Below are 22,945 nucleotides of genomic sequence, written 5' to 3'. Positions count from 1 at the left end.
ATGTTCCTTCTGCCAACTCCTGGGCTGCTCATTTTTAGTTTGGGCTATTAGGTCGTGCTTTAGCACCACCTATAAGCTAAAACACTGCATTAGAGTACAGATAGGGAGAAATGGCATATGAGGAGGTACACAAAGCTTGTAGGCACTTTTAAGTTATTTGCCCACCCATTAACTTCCCATGGCCAAGCTAATACCTTTTGCCATTTCCACCCAGTTCCTGCCCCTCCCCGCCGAAAAAACCAGCTCATGGGAACTCTTTGAGCTTGCTTTTATTAAGCCGTTCTATCAAACGTTGCACTCAAATGCCTGCCAGTGTTTTTTTCAAAGGAGTCTTCAGAGATGTAATGATTTAATTGGAGTTGTTTATGTGCTACTGGTGTAATAAACATGCCTTCACAGCAGTCCTGTTAAAACGAGCATTCGGAAAGCCAACCGTTTGGCTGTGCAGAAGTATTAGGCATTTGCCAGGCACTGCGATTATAGTCCCAGGTACTCACACAATTTTAAAGCTGCTAACATCGGTGGCCATTTAATACCACAAAAGCAGTTCCTTTCCCATGGCTACACAAAAGCCCATACTGCTGGCCATGCCAATTTCTATTATGACATGGGTTGGGATACTTGGATTGGCAGGTTGTGGTATCCCTCTTTGATGTATAGACTGCCCACTTTTTCCATTCTCATGGTGGGCTTTCTTTCTCAAGTCTGGAAACCCTTACACCACTCAAGATGTGAGGGCCCAGGGGCCCCATTGTGTGAGGAGAGGGCTTGACACCCATGAACCTTCCCGGCTTGGAACCATTCATGGCGTGAATAGGCAGAATCTACCTATTACACCTTTTTTTGTGTGAAGTAGACAAGGCTCTTTGTAGTGACTGATTACATGCCTGGGCCCAGCAGAGTCGTGTGATTTCAGCTCCTTATCAGTTGCAGGTGTGTTTGCGTTTGGGCAGGGCAATCATGTTTAGTGGCACCACTGTGCCTCTCGTAAAACTGACCGCCATGGCCATTTTGTTGTATGTTTGCCACATTTTTAATGGAGACAAGCCCCATGCCTCTCTTGTACACCCCAGAACTCTAAAATTTGATTAAAAATGAACATGGTGTGGTGTTGCAAAATGATTCCTCCATTCTGATATTTTGTTTTTATTTAAAGACCTGCATCTTCCTGACCTGCATTTTCTCGTTGGAGTTCCTTCCTTTTTGTGTTCTCAGCTTCACTAAACAGTACCGCCTTGAGCAGCTGACATCCAGCCTTATCTGCAACAACTCTGGGAGGTAAATGAACATGAAGCAACATACTGAAAATGGATAGCATATGTTAATGATCTGTTAGTCTTTAGCTATGTATGCATTGCGGCCTTGTACTAGTTGTTCCAAAACTAAGGATTGCTGTCTCTCTTCCATTGAATCAGAGAATGCCACATTAACTTCAAACTGTAAGACAGTGAACACATGTTTCACTTTAGTTCTTTTCAAGACCTAAAGGTTTCCTTCTTTTTAGGGGCAGAGTTTGGACATGTTGCAACTGTTAATCTCTCAAATCTAAATTTTATCCCTGACAGATAGGACTGACCTAAAAGTAAGCTACACAAATAAATACTTGAAATCACTGCTTTGGTATGTACTCAGTGCTCCAGATAAGATTTTGAAGTGGGACTATTTTACTCCCTTTTTTGTGAATTTGGGAGTAAAATGATTTTTAGGGAGTAAAAATGTAAATCCAATTCCCCATGGGAGTATTTTGTAAGCAAGTAAAAATACTTTTACGGAAAAACATAAATGTTTTTCTAATAATTGCACCTAGATACTCAGACACTTTAAAAGATACACGTGCATATCTAGCGATCAGGAAGTAATAATAGTACTTGCTTCCTGTGGTACTACGTGCACTACCCCTCCAAACATCCATGGAGCTGTGAGCGTGAAAGCTGGGTTCATGGTCCACTGTGTTTGTTTCCTATTTTTTTGGGGATTATTTGTAATCTCTATTTTTATTTTTGGGGAGTGTTAGTTTACTTTTAGGGAGTACAATTATATATATATATATATATATATATATATATATATATATATATATATATATATATGTATATATATATGTTCTTGGCCAAAGCAATACATTTCAGATTTGTCTCCTCTTTGGTATGCAGCAGAAGTGGCCCCCGAAAGAAGAGTGAAGAACAAAACAAGTGAGGGGGACGCCCAGGAATCCACCATTTGCTTGAATAATAGCTTCTGATTTAGCAGTACTAAAATAACAAACATGACTGCACTTACAGGAAAACCCAAGGATCCAAAACAGAAGTCAATCCTTGATATTTTTCCTCTAAAACCAAAAGGAGCTGGCCCTACTACAAGCTCGGATACAAGCAAGCGAAAGAGGTTGTCTTCTGATGATACCTCGAGTGGCAGTTCACGCACAGCTGTACATGTTGTCCAACCATCGGCCAGCACATCATCTCTTGCTGGTAGCGGAGCTGCTTCTTAAGGTGCAGACATTGCATCAACATCTACATGTGCTGACATTGGTCCGAGATCTTCACATGCTGACACTTTGTCTAGAGTTCCTCCTTCCTTGGCTGACATAGCATCTCCTTCATTTGTAGTGGACACTGAAGTCTCTTGTTCATGTGCAGACTTTGCTTTGATGGTTTCACGTGATGCTGACCGAAGCAATACTTCAGCTTTCCTGGATAACAGCGAATGTTCTTTCAATCCTGATATTGAGGATTGCTCTTCCCGTGTTAGCATGTTTGTTGATACCCCACTGTTACTTGCACTCCTGACATTTCATTCCTCTGGGAGAGCACAGGCAGCTCTTGGTTGCAGAGCGATGACAGTATGCAAATGCGTCAAGCTGAGCGGGGCATTCCGAGAAGATCTCCAGCTCCCAATTTAGATGACAGTGTGGTGACTGATCTGTCACCAAATCAATTGAGTGACCCTGTACAGCCATAACTTCCTACATACCCTCTAACTGCTTCCCATAAGTTTAACACAGATTACAAAACATATCCTTGGCTGGAGTATTCAGTCCTGAAAGATAAAGTATACTGCTTTGCATGCAGGCATTTTGGTTCTACTTTTGGAGGAGGGGGGCCTGCACATGGCAATGTTCCATTTGTTGACATTGGCTTCAGTAAATGGGAAAAAAACAGGTTGTGCTTTAAAGACACACTCAGATTCTGATAAGCATAAATCTTCAGTTGTAGCTTGGGCAGACTTTAAGTGTGTACAACAGACTACAGACCCTCAACACTCAATTGTTTTCATGCTAGAAAAGGTTGGGGACCAAGAGATTGAAGAGACTCATCAACATGTGCTGCAGTTATGTCTTTTGGGTCGTCAAGGGCTTGCTTCTGAGCCACAGACGAATCACAACATTCCCACAATAAGGGACATTTCATAGAAATATTTCATTTGCTGTCTGATAATAATGAACTTCTTAAAGTAAAAATGCCTAGAAGATATGGGCACTACACATCTCTCGAGTATCAAAATGACATGATCTCAGTTGTCGCAAATCTTGTACATCAGAATATCGTTAGGAAAGTGACAAAGCACTTTGCAGTGTTAGTTGATGAAAGCAAAGACATTTCACATAAAGAACAGCTGGGCTTTGTGATCCGGTTTGTTGATAAAGATGGGAACATTCAGAAACAAGCCATGGGATGTTACCACATGGAGAAGTTGGATGCCTCCAGTTTAGCTGCATCCATTGCCAATTCTGTATGCAAATCTGGCCTTAATTGGAAGAACTCTGTGGCACAATGCTATGATGGGGCATCAGTTATGAGTAGCTGTTTCAATGGAGTGCAAGTGAAAATAAAACAGATTTTGCCACAGGCAATTTACATTCACTTTCATGCACATTGTCTAAACCTTAACTTAGTGCAAACTATCACTGACATGCAAACAGTGAAAGATTTTTCTCACCTTTGCAGGCAGTGTATGTGTTCCTTTCACAAAGTTCTCCTCGACACAAACTCTTAGTAAAAGCTCAAAAGGAAAGCGTTCTGGTATTATACGAATTAGAAAGACTTGCTGGCATTAGGTGGTTTTATTTATTTATTTAACATTTATAAAGCGCTCACACAGCCCACAGGCATCGAGGCGCTGTTACAGGAATTGTTTGTTTTTCTTAGTTGTGTAATTGTGTTGTTTTTTTTGTCTTAGTTACGTATTTATAACGCGCTTAAACTCCCAGAGGTTTCTAAGCGCGGACCCGGGGATCGAACCCGTTGTTGCTTCGTGTCGTCTTGCTTCCAAGACGCGCACGCTGCCGCTGAGCTATCCTCCCGGGACATTGGTACGCTTGTTTTAAAAAAATATAGGTTCGGTTTGAAATCATTGTAGTTGTTCTCAATGCAATGGAATCACAACAACGGGACAAGCAGGCTTGTTCAGAAGCCACAGGACATCTCCAAAATATGCAGAACCTGGAGTTTTTGCTAACTTTGATAAGTATGGAAGCAATTCTGAGAAAAGATTCATGTGTTATCTGAAGAACTTCAGAGAAAGGATCTTGATTTGCCAAATGCGAGTGAACTAATTCAAGTGACAAGAACTGACATTGTCAACCTTCGACAAGAGTGCCATTGGATGGAAATCGTCAATGACGCAACAGAATTGGCAGAAAAATGTGCTATTGAAACTATGACCGAAGAGCTTTACCATTAAGGCAGCATCAAATTGAGCAGCAAACTAACAGAATACATTGTTGGTACTACTGCAGGGAAGAGGCCTGGACATTATGATGAGCTGCAACAAATGAGAGGTTCTTCTTCTGTTTGAAAAGAGTTAAAAACTATTTAAGAAATAGATATGCAGACAAGAGACTTAGGGCCTCATTACACGGATGGCGTTAAGGGTTAACGGTCACCGTTAATGGTACCGGTGACCGTTAACCCTTACCGCCTTACTACGAGGTCCCTTTGCAGGTTGGAGACTTTAACGCCTGCTTTTTGCAGGCATTAAAAACCAACCCGCAAAGGGACCAGGGAGCTAATTACGGTACCGCAATTTGCGGTGCCGTAATTAGCACCTTCCCCATTCCCAATATGCCCTATGGAGAAGGGCAACGGGGGAAGGGGGAATTACTGCCCCACCAACCTTGGAATAGGGCGGTAATTCCCCTTTCCTCCAAGGCGGTGCTGGTATTTTACCGGCATGGACCAAGGTGCTAATAGCACCTTGGTCCACCGCCGTCCATGTAATGAGTCCCTTAGTGATTTGTTCATAATGGCATGTGAACCTATGGAGGTTGATGAGGTAAATTTGAGTGATGCCATTGACAGATTTGCTGACATGCGACACAGGAGGTATCCTTTGAAAAGATGAACCATTCAATTCTTTGACACTGTTAGGTTATAGCTCAATTTTCCAGTTAGGTCCTTCTTTTCAGGTCATGCACACCTAATCAGCACCAAATACAGTCTACAAAACCATCTGCTACTGTCCTACACTACCAGTCTCTTTTCCTCATGACATCAGCCATGACACATCGCTCACGCACTACAACCAGTTGGTGTCTTACCTTCAAAACACTGCATGGTATGCTGTTGAAGTTTGTCAGCATTCTATTGTTTACCAGTGAGTTAAGCAACAATGGACCATTAAATCAGAAGCATCCCAATTAAGAAGGGCACCACATACATTTACAGCCAGTTATGTGTGTCCTCAAAATGGCAGCATCTGCCACACTGCTAGCCTCCTACTGATTTTCAGCCTAAGCAACAGCGAGACATTTAATCAGTATTTTCCTGTGAAGCCAGACAGGCACTACTAATAGCACAGCCACAAGCATCTGCCAAATGCCAGTCTCTAAGAATTTTAATAGCCTCCATTAGCATCTTCTTGCAAAGTCAGCAGAAACTGCAGCACAGCCAGAGTTTTGTGTCATGAAAACTTTTGCTATCCTGTCTGGCTCTTCTTGATTTCCATTCAATGAAGCAATGATGAACCATCTAAGCAGCATCTTCCTTTTAAGCCAGTCACAAGCTGCCCTATAGCTACAGTTCTGTCTTCCAAATGCGAAAACGGCAGCACCCGAATCTTGATTTATAGTCAACCAAGCAATGATGAGACACACCCAGTCAGTGTCTTCTGTTAAAACCAGCCAGGCACCATCAGCATCAAAGCCAGTTTTCTATGATATCAAAACAGCACCTGGCATACTTGCAGTCTCTTCTATGCCAAACACCTGCAGCTCCACTACCAGAGTTATGTGTCTTGATCTGTTGCCATTGAAACACTTGAAGCCCTCCTCTATGGTTTCCGGTCACTTAAGCAACAACCTGCCTTCCAGTTAGAATATTTGCCTTACATAAGGAAAGGCATGCACCATTTGTTCCACAGCCCAACTCTTTTGCCATTGAAACAGCAGCACCGGACATGTCTGTCAAGCCACTGTTCTGCTCAATATGGTAAGAAACTATGTTTTAAGTCTTATGATCAGAGTGAAGGAAGAGCAATTGTTGGGCATTATCCAAAAATCTATACAATAGCAGTAATTGTTGGAACGTGTACCATTATGGAGAGGTGTGGGGTGTAAAGGACAATGAACATGTAGGAACAGAAACCTGGGCATATAAAGAGTGTTGGTGAGTTTGGGAGTAATGCAAAATAGAGCCAGGATTTTTTTTTCTCGTAAAGTATGGGGACAGGAGTCATGAGGCTTTTGGTACTGAAGTTGGCATCACTCAGTAATGCACTGTATGCCTTGAATACATGTTGAACTATTCTGTTTGCAGCCAGAACAAGTGGGTTTAAGGTTTTTCCATCGATGGAAATGCATCAAAAAGCAAATCCATTGATGGAAATACATTGAATGTAAATCCAATGAAAATGCTATCTTTAACATGTAAAGGTACATATCCTCTGAAACTTGTCCATCGAATATAGGAATGGACAAGTTTCAATGGATATGTACTTTTAAATGTAAAGGATAGCATTTTGATGAATTTATTTTTCTGATGAAAACGTTACATGTAGCTGCCCAGTGCTGAAATCCTCAAAGTATTTTGGCACTGCTCAACTTCATGTAAGGATTTTTTGTTCTTTTTTTTGGGGGGGGGGGTTCCACCTCAACCCTCCCCCCAATCTCCAAGGCACCCTCAACCTATCCCAACTCTAACCCTAATTCTAACCCCTGCCCTACTGTTAGGGAGAATTCTCTGTTTAGGCTGAATTTCCTAACCTAGTGAGTCCCCCAGCAGCTTTGCTGGATTTCTGGTGTTTGTTTTTTCATCCTGCCAAGAGTGAGGCTCTTTTCCTCCCACTCTTGGACATGAATGTGGTTGATTTCTTTGAATGTCAATGTGTTCTATGGGCTATGGGGTCTTTTACTCCATAGGGCCTCATGTGTTTTGCTATGTGTGTTACACCGCACCCTCCGTGCCGTAACACTGGGGTGTCCTAGAGGATCCCCACCATAGACTCCATACCCTGGGACTGACTACTGTCTCCCAGGGCATGTAAAGTCACCATTGGCTTTACTAGACCTAAATTTACTAACGGAACAAGTACAAACCATCCTATTGTGGACGTACTGGTAGGGGTAATTCGATTACCCCTGGGTCTGTTGTTCGAGGGGGCACTGTCCCATCCCCCTCGTCGAGTTTTGGCTGGTGGCAGTGGATACTATTTTTTATATTCGACCGCGAATATATTCCTATGGGGTTCTTCCCATTGTTGGAGGCTAATACTTTTTCACATTAGTCTCTAACATACCGCCGGTTTATTTGTCTTAAATAAATCCACCGGTTGGTATTTTCTGCCAGAACTCGTTTTTTAAAATGGCGTATGTGTTCGCCTCTGTAACTCCGAACCAAAGGTTGAGCCCTTTGTTCCACTTTAGGTGGGCTTCTGCACAGAAGCCTTCCAGAGTGGTGCCATTCTGTCTGGGTACCACAGGGGGTGCGGGAGGGGGCTTAGGCACCCTGGACTGAGTTGCCTTGCCAACTCAAGTCGCACTCTTGTGTGATTGGCCCGAGTGGTGAGCCGCCCCGCTCACCACTTAGCATGTTTGATTGACAGCTAGGCTGAATGAATGGGGGTTTTCTGCATAAAAGCAGGGCTTTTGGGACTGGAACTTCAGAAGTCGCCACAGGACCTAAGAATCTGACGAGGGTAAAGCTGAGCCGACCTGCAACAACGACACCTCCGGTGGAGCCCTGCTGAACCGACTCACCACTTCCCAACGACAGAGGAGATCTCCCTGCTGGAGAGTCTTCTTCCCCTGACTGGTGGGAACAACCAGTCCCTTGCTTTTTCTTCGCTTCCAGGACGTCTAGTGGTCGAATTGCCCGTGCTGAGCACCCCGGCAACCGGATAGCCACTGACCACTGTACCGCGACCAAAAGGTGGTGCCTTGTGACTGAGCACTCCGCGGCTGGTCTCTTCCCTGGTGGTGCAACGATCTTCAACTTTCCTCGACGACGAGATCCTCTCATCTTCTGGTAAAGCCCCGACTTGCATCCACCACCAGGAACAACTGCCCCCGCCGGAGCTGGCTCTTCACTTGCAAGGTACTGTGTCCGCCTGGCTTCCCTTGAAACGGTTAGCGTGAGGTGTCTTAAATCCTTACCTTTCCATTGGGTCGCCTCCAGACCTTCTTAAACGTTTGTTCTAAACTGGTCCAACCTTTCTGTGACATTTTGCTACAAAGACTTGAAGTGCATTTCCACTGTAATACATTTGGGACATACAGCCTTGCCTCTCTCCGAGTGGGCCTGGCCTCTGAACTTTGTGATTTACAGTCGACCCTGCCTTGCTCGCCTTGCATTTGTTTCGTAAAAGTGTTGGTACTGAGTTGGTTTCATACCCTGCCTTTTTCTCTCCCATTCTAATGAATACTAGAGTGCCATCTAGGTTAAAGCATTCACCTCTGTCTGCAAATAAGTGGTGCCGTTGAACCTAGACTTGTCGAAATATTGTTATGGGATTGATATATACTTATAGTAACTGTGATTGAAGTTGTTTGCCATATTAGTGCCAGTGTGTTTTCCATAGATGTGTTTTTAAATAAATATTTATATATCTTTACACCCAAGCTCTGATCAGTGTCTGCTTGTTCTACTGTGTAAATTGCCCTATCCTGTATACTCCAAATACGGCCTAACTCTCCTAGCTCTGCCACAGCTACCAAGTGAATCTGTGTGGTACAGATTGCTACCAAGTGGGTTTACTGCCAAAAACCTGTACTCCTAAATCTTTTGCAGTGGTCCCAGAGGGAACTGCACAGGGTTCTGCCTAACACCTACCCCTTACACTAACTCTAACCCTAAATCTAACCCTTGCCCTACCCCTTACACTAACCCTAAACCTAATTCTAGCCCTTGCTCTACCCCTTACGCTAACCCTAATTCTTAAATTTAAAAAATCCATCGAATATCCATCAAATTTTATTCAATGAAAATGCATTTCGATGGAATGAATTTTCAATGAATGAAATTCGATGGAAATGACTTAGATGAATAGATCTTCGATGGAAAGTCTCGATACCGAACAAGTGTTACACCGGAAGCCTCACAAGAGTACACAGAGGAAGATGAAGTCTTGATCTGTTTTCTGGATGTGAGTATAATATCTACCTATTCTTCAAATGTGTGATGGACACGGCAGGTTTGCATGCAGAGTACTCCAAGTACTCTACTTTCAGGATTTTGGGTAAGATGCAGCACTAGAATGGCAATGCAGAAGCACTGCATAAGTGGAATAAGAGGCACTATTGAAGAGACATGCACCGTTTCCTGTCATCCGCATCACTACAAAAGCACAGTATTGTGTAACCCGCATGACTTCAAAAGTGAGTGCCGCAAATGTCAGCTAGAATGCTGTTAGTAGGGAAAGTTTAGGAACAATGAACCTGCTGAAGTTTTCATGAACTGCTGAACTTTAAGAACAATGATCGTAGAACTATGGCAGAACTACGGTGCAAAGAGCCAGATGGCAGGGGTAAGCATAAACATAAACAAATCAGAAAAAGGTATATTTTATACTTCTTAGATTGTCTACACCATGGGACCTACCCACATGCCAAATTTCAGGTTTGTAGCATGTTGGGAAGTATGCTGGACATTTTGAACAGACACACACACGTATCCACCTATATTCCTTTTAGATATATAGAGATTCAGTAAAAGAAACTTTGTTAAAGGGATTTTATGGTTAAATGCACTAATAAAAACCTATGAAATTCAGTGAAAAAATCTTTACAGGGACGTTAAAGTTACAAGTAAAACCAAAAATAAACATTGAAATCCGCCAGTTATAGTAAGCTAAGCAACCATAACTCGTGCCACCACTGTGCACTGGTAAAACTAACGCCCTGGACATCAAAGATGACATCACAAATGGCATTGATGACATCACTGATGACATCACATATGAAATTAATTTTGATGAAAAGTCCCTACAAGGGGTTGCGTTTATAATGTTGGTAACAAGATGTCATGGGTGATCAGGAGACCTATCATGAACTGCATAATCTATTAATGAATGTACTCATCTAAATAAAAGATTATACTGGAATGTTGCTGTTCATACAGGAACATAATCATACATATACATATGCAATGGCTGCAGCATGCACCATAGAAGTACCATATGTTTAATATGGTAATTTTGTATAGTAAAATAATGAATGCTACCTTATCAGCGTTTTGAGTAATGTTAAACATGTAATAAATAGCTAACAGTTCCAGATTTACTACACACTTGTGACATCAGTCCACTTATATGAACAATGCCTATGAAAGATCAGCAAATGATTGCCACACACATCACCAGATAGGAGCACCAGGGGACAGGGCCCAGATGAACTGCAATGTCTATGCAAACATTCCCTTGGGTAAATGGATAAAACTAGAAGAAATAAACCTAGTGCATTGAGCACATTTATGAACCGTGGTTTTATTATGAATTTGTTCAACAATATCCCAGCTCTTAGGAATATCCAAAGGGAAGACATTTTGCATGTGGAACTTCCGAAAATTAAAGCACCACGAATTGGGGCATAATAGAACTTTTCTCTTCGGCGGTGACATCCCTGCTGAGTACTTACCATCTAGCTCTGCAAAAAATGGGCTTCCAGCTAACTGTATGTGGGAAGCAGTCCACCTATGCAGAAAAAGATGAAATAATATCAGACTCTTACACCGACTTTCAATCAATTAAATCCAAAACCAGCCAAGCTAATGAAAGGTCCAGCTATTGGCCAGCCTGCTGACGGCAAAGTCCAATGTTTACACACATAGGGCCTCATTACACGGTACGCGGTAAAAAACGACATTTACCGGCATGGCGCTATTAACGTGTCCGCCTTCGCAAAAGGCCGCTTACGATACTTGCCTACCATTACAAGTACGCGGACACGAGCATAGCGCCATGTCGGTAATGACCCTACCGCCATGCCGCTAAAGACCCCAAAAAAACTCTTAGCGGCACCGGCGAAAGTGCTGATAGCACTTCCGACCTCCTGTACCACGCAAATAGTGGTCACCGCTATTAGCGGTCACCGTTAAATAGCGGAACCGGAAATAGCGTCATCGCACAGGAACGGGAAAGAGCACGGCGGCCATCTTTAAAAACACAATCCATTGCCATCCTCTGCCCCCTGGACCTGTTTCGACAACTGTGCCATCCCAAAGCCACAAGGATCCCCTCACCATGCCAAAGGCCATAAAAAAAACACTGACCGCCAGCGTGAAGAGAAGTTTACGAACGAGGAACTCATAATGCTGACAGAGACCCTAGCAGCAAACTCTGATGTGGTATTTGCCAACGACATGCGGCGGGAGACCCTGATCCAGAAAAAGGCCATCTGGGCAGAGGTCGCCCTGAAAGTGAGTGCGGTGGGCACCACCACCCGCACCGTCAGGGAGTGCAGGAAGCGGTGGGACGATCTCCGCTTCCGGGTCCGCAGCATACTGTCTGCGAACCGCAAGCTGGCCATGGCCACAGGAGGTGGCGCTGATTCACCAATTAAATTGAAGGAGTGAGAGGAGACCTGCGCCAGCACGATTGGCGTTGAATCAATCGAGGGAGTCGGGAGCATGGAGCATGGTGTGGCCACTACATCAGATGGAGGTGAGTGTACACATGAAACAATGCACTGTGAATGTTGAGGCACCCCCCAAATGTGAGCCCAGATTCACCTCATGGATGCGGCCACAATCATACATGCACACAACCCTGCCCATGTGAGTGTCACACCCCAACACACACACATGCACGCATCACCACAGACAAGTGCCACACAGACCCATGCATGGATGACCCACTCAACAGCCCCATCACCTGAATCCCCACCAATGAAGTCCCAATGCACAGAACAGCATGATGAACTGAATCTGCATGAAGCACGTTGAACCATCCCCAATGCCATTCCCCTCTTTGTCCCCCACAGGCTCACATACAGACAGCGAAGAACCTGCCACTGCGACTCAGGCTCCCCCTGCCAAGAAAAAAGCCAGGGCACAGGGGACACCTCCACCACATCAAGGGGCACAGGGAGGAGTGAGCCCCTGCAGAGGGGCAAACATTGCAAGAGCGCCACTGCACCAATACTGCAGTCTACGCCAGCAACAATTGCCACACCCACTGATGTGAACCTTCCACCACAGGTTACACCCACGGAGGGCCCACCCTCCGCTGCCACAAGTTCCACTGGTGAGGCAGCAGCCACAGCGCCGCTGTCAGATGTGGAGGACCCTATAGGGTTCACCATGCAAATGCACACCCCCACGCCCTGAGGAAGCCCAGAAGCAACTCCACGGCCAACACCAGGATCCAGTGTCCATGGCCAGTCTGGCGAGGAGAACACGGGAGGGTGCAGGAGCCCACCGGTGGCCTCACCTGATGTCCGGGACATAGAGGAAGGCGCAGCAGCCACACCAAGAGCTGGCCTCAGTGGCCATGACCTGGTCACCATCAGGCAGCGCCAGGAGCACATTACAGTGCTAGGCACACGAGGGAGGCGATGGAAGCCTGTACCAACAGGCTGTGCGTGGAGATTGGCCAACTGAGGCAGGTCCTCACGCGCATAGCGGACGCGATGGACCGCCAGTTCCCACCACCACCACAGGGACAGACAGCCACCTCATCATCTGCGAGTTCAAGGCAGACAAGCCTCCTCCGCCACTCCATGCCCACCACGAGGCGCACATCATCCCAACCTCCTAATGGTGGTGGTGGCAATGGGAAATAGGGACAGCAGGGTCTAGCTGGCACGTGTGCAGCAGGACACCAACATTGTGCAAGCCACACATGGGGTTGTTGTGGGGGCAGGGGGGAAAGGGTGTTTCGGGAGTGTTGTGGGGGGAGGGGGAAAAGGGAGTTTCAGGAGTGTTGTGGGGGGTGGGGTGGGTGAAATGGGGGTGGGATAGTTGGGGACATGCACTTTTTCATCTCATTATACCTTAATAAACTGGTGACTACTTGAAACACAGGCTTGGACTTCGTCATTGTGTATGTGTACTTTATTGCTGACAGGGTCCATTGTGCGCTTCACCACAGACACCAGTGCACTAATACCCATATCCATCCTACAAAGTTAAACCATGTGTCTCAGAATATTTGGTTGATCAGATGCTGTCGCACATAGCGTCCCTCCTGGGCATCGCTTCTTGCATGACCAGCATCCCCGTCACCTCCGTCCTCATCACCATCATCATCCTCATCAGGTGGTTGCATTCCAACATCAGGGGGCAGTGGCACATTCCGTCTGATACACATGTTGTGCAACATGACACATGCCATTGTGATCCTGGCCACCTTCTCATGGCCATACAGGAGAGCCCCACCCAACCTGCTTATGCACCTGAACCGTGTCTTCAAAAGGCCAAATGTCTGCTCAATCACGACGCGGGTACGGGTATGTGCACGATTGTAGTCCTCTTCGTGCCTGTTCTGTGGGAGCCGTACAGGGGTAAGGAGCCACCTCTTCAGGGGATAGCCGGCATCACCTGTATGGGGGGAAGAATGGGGACCTAACAACAGGGCTAGCTTCTTATTTACGAGACACGAAACACGTGATACAACAAATGGAGTGTATACCGTGGGAAGCAGAATATTTATTTGTGACGTTGGATGTGGTGTCACTTTACACCAGCATCCAACACACAAAAGGAATGGAAACAACGGAATTCTTCTTGAAAACAAGGTCTATTTCATTTCTTAATCAGAATAATATGATTCTAGAGATGCTAAACTTCGTTCTGTCAAACAACATTTTTTTGTTTAATCAAGTACTATATAAGCAGGAACAAGGAACTGCCATGGGGGCGAAATTTGCCCCATCATATGCGAATTTATTTATGGGCCATTTTGAACTAATCCATGCCTGGCAACATGAGGCATTCATAGAAAATAAAATTGTCTACTGGGGTCGTTACATAGACGATATCCTTGTGATATGGCATGGAAACAAAACAAGCCTCCTGAAATATATTGCCTATCTTAATGACAATAATCATAATATCAAATTCACAGAAAAAATCAGCTCAGAAGAAATAGAATTTTTAGATCTACAACTGTACACAGATGGTGACAAGATACTAACAGACTTGTATATCAAACCCACAGCAGTCAACAACAAGCTACATGCACAAAGCAACCATCCAAAACACACCATAAAGAACATCCCATATGGAGAAATACTTAGAATAAAACGCAATTGCAGCTTGGATACCAGGTACCAAAAACACCTAACAGATCTAAAAGAAAACTTTATACAGAGAGGATATAAAGAAGACTCTCTTAACCATGCAATTCAGAAAGCAGAAAAAGTAACAAGAACCAGCCTATTAATTGAAAAACGAAAAGTAAAGAATAAAGAAATGAAAACCCATTTCATTACAACATTCAGTAGTGAAATATACAACATAAAGAAAACTTTGAATAAACATTGGAACATTCTATTCACAGATGATACACTCAGCACCATTATTGAAGAAAAACCATCAATGGTATTTAGAAAAGCTCCAACTCTGAAAAAGAAATTAAGTCCGAGTCATCTAAGGAACCCAGTAAAGGACTCCTTGAGTAGTTTTTTGAAAGTGCCGGCACCAACAGGATCCTACAAATGCAGCAAATGTTCAATTTGTTCACACATGATAAATGGAATCAAACAAATTAAATTACCCACTGGAAAAATGATTGACATCAAACAATTTATAAACTGCAGAAGTCAATATGTAATCTATGCTATACAATGCATTTGCAACAAGAAATACATCGGGAGCACGATAAGAGAAATTAGAATACGGATATTGGAACATCTAAGAGCAATCAAGAACGGGGATGCAAGGTACCCAATGGCCATACACTTTGCAAAAGAACACCAACAATCAGACATCAAGGACATCAAAATCATTGGACTGGAAAAAATCGAGCAACCTGAAAGAGGAGGAGACAGAGAACTTATATTAAGGAGAATGGAGTCAAAATGGATTTGTATAATGGATACATGCCAAACTGGTCTAAACACAGATCCAGAGATGGCAAACTGGTTATAAAAACACTATTGATTGTATATGTGCATCATCCTAAGTACCTCTCTGTCTACCACTGAAAGCATGTATAAGCAACTTGTTGTTTATTTATACATAGAGCCTATATACTCTATACCACATACACTGAAATATAGTAAATGGAAAGCTGGATCCAACGTGTTGATGCTATCACATACGCATAGATACAACAACATTTAGAGACACAATTAAATTAAAGAAGACATTAGTGTTAGCTTAGGGGTTCTTTGAAAATAAATCCATTCTTTTGCAAAATAGCAATGCAAATGAAGGCTACAACATAGAAACACCAATTTTTTTATTTTTTTTTTTCCACAAAAAACAAATCCAAGATGGCCGCCGCACGTTTTTTGACGCGTATGACGTCATCGCGGCACATTACGCGATGACGTCATCACGCGACGTGCTCCGCGATATATAAACAGAAGCAGAATTGAGGTAAGATGCATCCGGGAACCATGGATGCACAGAGGCAATCGTACCGAGAGAAAGGAACATCTTTGAATCCACAAGAATCTACACACAAGGTAAACTCTATAGCAATTTAAAATAATTTTCTCTAGAAATGTAAAGGGCTACCTCATAGAGGGTGCATAAATTCAATCAAACTGAATACCAATGCAAATGCAGAATTTATACTAGTAATAATGGACCAATACTAAAATGCCATTCTATATAGGCTAGGAAGGACACAGCACACTGTATAGGACAGCAAAGACTGCTTTGCTGTTCAGAAATATAACACATTAATAGCCAGTATTAGAATGTGAACCAAAGCATATGAGCTTTGTGCATTTTTCTTATAGGGAAAAAAAGAAAAAAAGAAAAAAAGAAAAAAAGAAAAAAAAGGAAAAAAAAGGGAAAAAGAACAAAAGGAAGACAAATAGAGAGCCGATGAGAGAGAAAATTGAATACCAATCAATACTGAATCAGAATTATGAGAAACATGACAAGGGTGAGTGTATGTCCTCTTCTCAGATAGAAGTGGTTATGAAACTAGAGGTTTAATGCACTTAAGTCTCTGTTTATATAAAATGTATGAACTTGGGTTCTTTTTTCACTTTAGAATCTCCCCTGAGGAACCGTGGCTAAAGTCATGGGGAAACACGTGTTGGGAGACAATTTGGGAGACAAAGTTTGTTTATTGAAACTTTAAGTGTATGGAGTATCCAGAACCTATACTGAATAAACAAATTGGAATTAACATAACCAAGTGATTGAGTAATTCTTCCCAAGGAGCGCACTAAAGGGTACCAACTTTATTTCTCGGAATTGTACATATATTGCTGCAGCCACAATACAGGCACCCCTGGTGCAAACCCTTGGCCATCTGAGAAAGGAACCAGAGAGGCACAAAGGCTTCGCTCTAGATAGGAACTCAAGCCGACATTGGCTGCAACATCTGTTTTTTTCAAAAATATAAATCTAAAGGCTTCCATTCGAGCAGAACCTGTGCACAACTTCAAAATGACAGACATATTCGACAAAAGGGATGCAGAAGCTGAAGAGCTTTTCTTAAGGCATAGACAAACAGGAGTAGTAATGGCATCCCAAACATCAACTTCATTAAGAAATCTTTTCGAAAGATTGGAAGCAGCATCAAAGAAAGAACTGTCCAAATGGTGGGAGATTAAAACAATGAAGATGTACATGGAGGTAGGGAGGATACCTCGTGGATTAAGAGTTTGCATCTTCCCATCATTTGAAGAAGAGGACACAGAAGCACTAAAGGACTGGGAGGACTATTTAACAGAAATCTCAAAAGGTTTGATGATAAGGATTATTAATCATTCTGCCCTGATCCATGAAAAAACATTAAAGGAAATCGAGGAACTTAAAGAAACAATAGAAAAATTGAATTTACCAGAGCTGACATTTAAAAACTACCAAATACTAGATGAATATCTTAACAAATTTACTGAAGAGATCAAGAACAAAAAACAGAAAACCTTCATAAGGGATGAAATAGACTACAAAATTGGCAGAATTTACACCTATCAGAGGAAATATGACACTAAAGGAAACACTAAATTTAAAACAAAAACAAGTACAGATAATATTACCACACCAACAGAATCGTCAGAAACTGAAACGAACAGCGAATCAGAAAAAGAAAGTAGTTCCAAACCAAGTACATCAAAAGACTTGCTAGGCCCCTCGTCTTTTTTGGAAGAGTTTCGGAGACACAAATCAACAAATCGACCATATACCCAACGAACAATGTTCCCGAAACCATCACTAAATCTAAACGTAGGCGGAAATACTACAATAGGTTCCACAAAACCAAGAGGGGAAAGAGAGGAGGATCGAATAAACACAGGTATAGGACAAAGAGGAATGCTAACGAGATCCAGGAACAGAGAAACCAGAGGGAACCAGGAAATCTAGTCCTAAACCTTTCCAATCTAAATATTGATGAATCTCTCAAGACAGCACTTAATAGAGGACTGAATTTCTGTCCAGCCAATAGGACGGATTACTTCCAAACACAAGTAGACCTTTTTAAATTTTGTCGGAAACTAAAACTTAGAAAATATTTCGCAGAATCACCTATGAAACTCAAAGAATGCAATATCCAAGACATTTCACCCCTCACTGTGGAACTAGCAGAAGGATCAGTAAACATAATGAATTTAACAGAAACAGATTTCTCATTGGATACCTTCATGGCGGAACAAAATATAGATCCGTTCCAGACTGAGGAAACACATTTAAGATGTAAATCGAAATTCATACCCAATTTAATGGAAAATAATGCCATAGATCTTTTTCAAAAAGCTGTAAGCAATGATGTACGAAAAAAATACCTTGAAAACAAGCAAACCAACATCAAATACAATTTAACGAAAGCTGAGAAAAAGGCAATAGATACACTCTCCAAAAATGAGGAAATAGTTGTGAAGTCAGCTGATAAAGGAGGGAACATTGTGCTTATGAAGAAACAAGATTACATAACAGAAGGAACCAGACAACTAAAGGACACCAAATGTTACTCAATACTACAAAAAAACCCAATTAGAGACCTACAAGCTCAATGGAATCAAATGGCAAAACATTGGGAAGAAATGGGCCTACTGACGGAAGAAGAAACAAAGTATTTGGTAATAGACAAACCTGTCATGCCAACAATATATTTCCTTCCAAAAATACATAAAAAGTACAAGACGTTTCCACCATGTAGACCCATCATTAATGGGATAGGTTCTTTAACAGAAAGAATCTCAGAATATATAGACTTATATCTACAGCCCCTAACAACAGGGCTAGCTTCTTATTGACGAGACACGAAACACGTGATACAACAAATGGAGTGTATACCGTGGGAAGCAGAATATTTATTTGTGACGTTGGATGTGGTGTCACTTTACACCAGCATCCAACACACAAAAGGAATGGAAACAACGGAATTCTTCTTGAAAACAAGGTCTATTTCATTTCTTAATCAGAATAATATGATTCTAGAGATGCTAAACTTCGTTCTGTCAAACAACATTTTTTTGTTTAATCAAGTCCTATATAAGCAGGAACAAGGAACTGCCATGGGGGCGAAATTTGCCCCATCATATGCGAATTTATTTATGGGCCATTTTGAACTAATCCATGCCTGGCAACATGAGGCATTCATAGAAAATAAAATTGTCTACTGGGGTCGTTACATAGACAATATCCTTGTGATATGGCATGGAAACAAAACAAGCCTCCTGAAATATATTGCCTATCTTAATGACAATAATCATAATATCAAATTCACAGAAAAAATCAGCTCAGAAGAAATAGAATTTTTAGATCTACAACTGTACACAGATGGTGACAAGATACTAACAGACTTGTATATCAAACCCACAGCAGTCAACAACAAGCTACATGCACAAAGCAACCATCCAAAACACACCATAAAGAACATCCCATATGGAGAAATACTTAGAATAAAACGCAATTGCAGCTTGGATACCAGGTACCAAAAACACCTAACAGATCTAAAAGAAAACTTTATACAGAGAGGATATAAAGAAGACTCTCTTAACCATGCAATTCAGAAAGCAGAAAAAGTAACACGAACCAGCCTATTAATTGAAAAACGAAAAGTAAAGAATAAAGAAATGAAAACCCATTTCATTACAACATTCAGTAGTGAAATATACAACATAAAGAAAACTTTGAATAAACATTGGAACATTCTATTCACAGATGATACACTCAGCACCATTATTGAAGAAAAACCATCAATGGTATTTAGAAAAGCTCCAACTCTGAAAAAGAAATTAAGTCCGAGTCATCTAAGGAACCCAGTAAAGGACTCCTTGAGTAGTTTTTTGAAAGTGCCGGCACCAACAGGATCCTACAAATGCAGCAAATGTTCAATTTGTTCACACATGATAAATGGAATCAAACAAATTAAATTACCCACTGGAAAAATGATTGACATCAAACAATTTATAAACTGCAGAAGTCAATATGTAATCTATGCTATACAATGCATTTGCAACAAGAAATACATCGGGAGCACGATAAGAGAAATTAGAATACGGATATTGGAACATCTTAGAGCAATCAAGAACGGGGATGCAAGGTACCCTATGGCCATACACTTTGCAAAAGAACACCAACAATCAGACATCAAGGACATCAAAATCATTGGACTGGAAAAAATCGAGCAACCTGAAAGAGGAGGAGACAGAGAACTTATATTAAGAAGAATGGAGTCAAAATGGATTTGTATAATGGATACATGCCAAACTGGTCTAAACACAGATCCAGAGATGGCAAACTGGTTATAAAAACACTATTGATTGTATATGTGCATCATCCTAAGTACCTCTCTGTCTACCACTGAAAGCATGTATAAGCAACTTGTTGTTCATTTATACATAGAGCCTATATACTCTATACCACATACACTGAAATATAGTAAATGGAAAGCTGGATCCAACGTGTTGATGCTATCACATACGCATAGATACAACAACATTTAGAGACACAATTAAATTAAAGAAGACATTAGTGTTAGCTTAGGGGTTCTTTGAAAATAAATCCATTCTTTTGCAAAATAGCAATGCAACCTGAAAATTATTTGCTCAAAAATGAAGGCTACAACATAGAAACACACATTTTTTTTTTTTTTTTTCACAAAAAACAAATCCAAGATGGCCGCCGCACGTTTTTTGACGCGTATGACGTCATCGCGGCACATTACGCGATGACGTCATCACGCGACGTGCTCCGCGATATATAAACAGAAGCAGAAGATGCACAGAGGCAATCGTACCGAGAGAAAGGAACATCTTTGAATCCACAAGAATCTACACACAAGGTAAACTCTATAGCAATTTAAAATAATTTTCTCTAGAAATGTAAAGGGCTACCTCATAGAGGGTGCATAAATTCAATCAATTTGAATACCAATGCAAATGCAGAATTTATACTAGTAATAATGGACCAATACTAAAATGCCATTCTATATAGGCTAGGAAGGACACAGCACACTGTATAGGACAGCAAAGACTGCTTTGCTGTTCAGAAATATAACACATTAATAGCCAGTATTAGAATGTGAACCAAAGCATATGAGCTTTGTGCATTTTTCTTATAGGGAAAAAAAGAAAAAAAGAAAAAAAGAAAAAAAGAAAAAAAAGGAAAAAAAAGGGAAAAAGAACAAAAGGAAGACAAATAGAGAGCCGATGAGAGAGAAAATTGAATACCAATCAATACTGAATCAGAATTATGAGAAACATGACAAGGGTGAGTGTATGTCCTCTTCTCAGATAGAAGTGGTTATGAAACTAGAGGTTTAATGCACTTAAGTCTCTGTTTATATACAATGTATGAACTTGGGTTCTTTTTTCACTTTAGAATCTCCCCTGAGGAACCGTGGCTAAAGTCATGGGGAAACACGTGTTGGGAGACAATTTGGGAGACAAAGTTTGTTTATTGAAACTTTAAGTGTATGGAGTATCCAGAACCTATACTGAATAAACAAATTGGAATTAACATAACCAAGTGATTGAGTAATTCTTCCCAAGGAGCGCACTAAAGGGTACCAACTTTATTTCTGGGGACCTGTTACTGTTCACCTCAAGAGCGGCCTGTACATATCACACATATCGACTTTGCATTGTGATTGAAATCCACGATTACCAGCATGCATGCAGACGATCTGTGTGACTGCAATGTGCAAAGGTGAGCTCGACCCTGCAAGTGGACATGCCCGATTCATGCCTCCGACAGTAATTGACATGTCCTGGGTGAGGCCAGGTCTTAGGTGTCCCTGGGCCCAGGCAAATTTGGTACCACACTGCTAGTGTACTGCCATTCCGACATCGATGTTGCCATGCTGTGAAGCATCACTTCAGTGGTGCTAGAGGTGTGTGGTTCAATGCTATGGCTAGGGGTGATCCCTTTGCATGCATTCAAGGGCACATTGCTGTATTGATGTTGTGCTGCGCTAATTCTGTATAACTATCTTGACGCCATGTTGCTGATTTGTGTATTATGTGGTGTGGCATGATGTGCAATGTGGATGTGGATTGATGTGTAATATTTGGAAACCTGGATTGTTCTCAATGTTGTGCAGCTTCAAATTGCATGTGGGTTCTTCTCAAGTACAGTGTGGCCTTCCCTGATGGACATTGGTGTACATCTGTATGTTCATTTGTCCTAAGGACGACAGTCAACACCCAGTTGGAGTATGTATCCCCCCCCCCTCCATCACACCCAGTTGGAGTATGTATCTCTCCCCCCCAATCACACCCAGTTGGAGTATGTATACCCCCCCAATCACACTGCCATGTGCTTGCCTTGCTACTCACCAAGTAGCCACAAACGTTGTCCGGCTTGTCGCTCCATGTAGCGTGGTATGGTTGCGTTCCACAGGACCATAGAATCATGGGTTGATCCGGGAAATCGGGCACAACAATGTGTGATTATCTTGTTTGTGTCACATACCATTTGGACATTGATGGAGTGGAATTGCTTTCTGTTTCGGTAGACTACTTCATTGTGATGTGGGACCACCAATTCCACATGGGTACAGTCGATGGCCCTGATGCAACTTGGGATGCCTGCCAGTGAATAGAAGCCAACTTTGGTGTTTGCGATCTCCTGGGCAGTCTGTGGCAGGAATATGTGTTCACATGCATGCTTCAGGAGGGCATTGAGTACCTGGTTCAGCGTGCGTGAGAATACTGGTTGTGACATGCCATGCATCTGCCCCACTGTATGCTGGTAGGTGCCTGTAGCCAGGAAGTGGAGCACAGTCACCACCTTCAGTAGAGGGGGGATGGCAGTTCTGATGTCTATGAGGCTCACAATGTCGTCATGTATCATGTCCACGATGCTGGTGATGGTATCCCGGTGCAGACGGTACAGGGTATGTATCTGCTCAGGGGTTAGGTTAAATGGACTGGCTCGGA

This window comes from Ambystoma mexicanum, chromosome 2p (assembly GCF_040938575.1).
Source record: "Ambystoma mexicanum isolate Mex_15411 chromosome 2p, UKY_AmexF1_1, whole genome shotgun sequence".
Taxonomy (NCBI): domain Eukaryota; kingdom Metazoa; phylum Chordata; class Amphibia; order Caudata; family Ambystomatidae; genus Ambystoma; species Ambystoma mexicanum.
The sequence above is the reverse complement of the archived record's forward strand: the minus strand, read 5'-3'. Positions refer to the sequence as shown.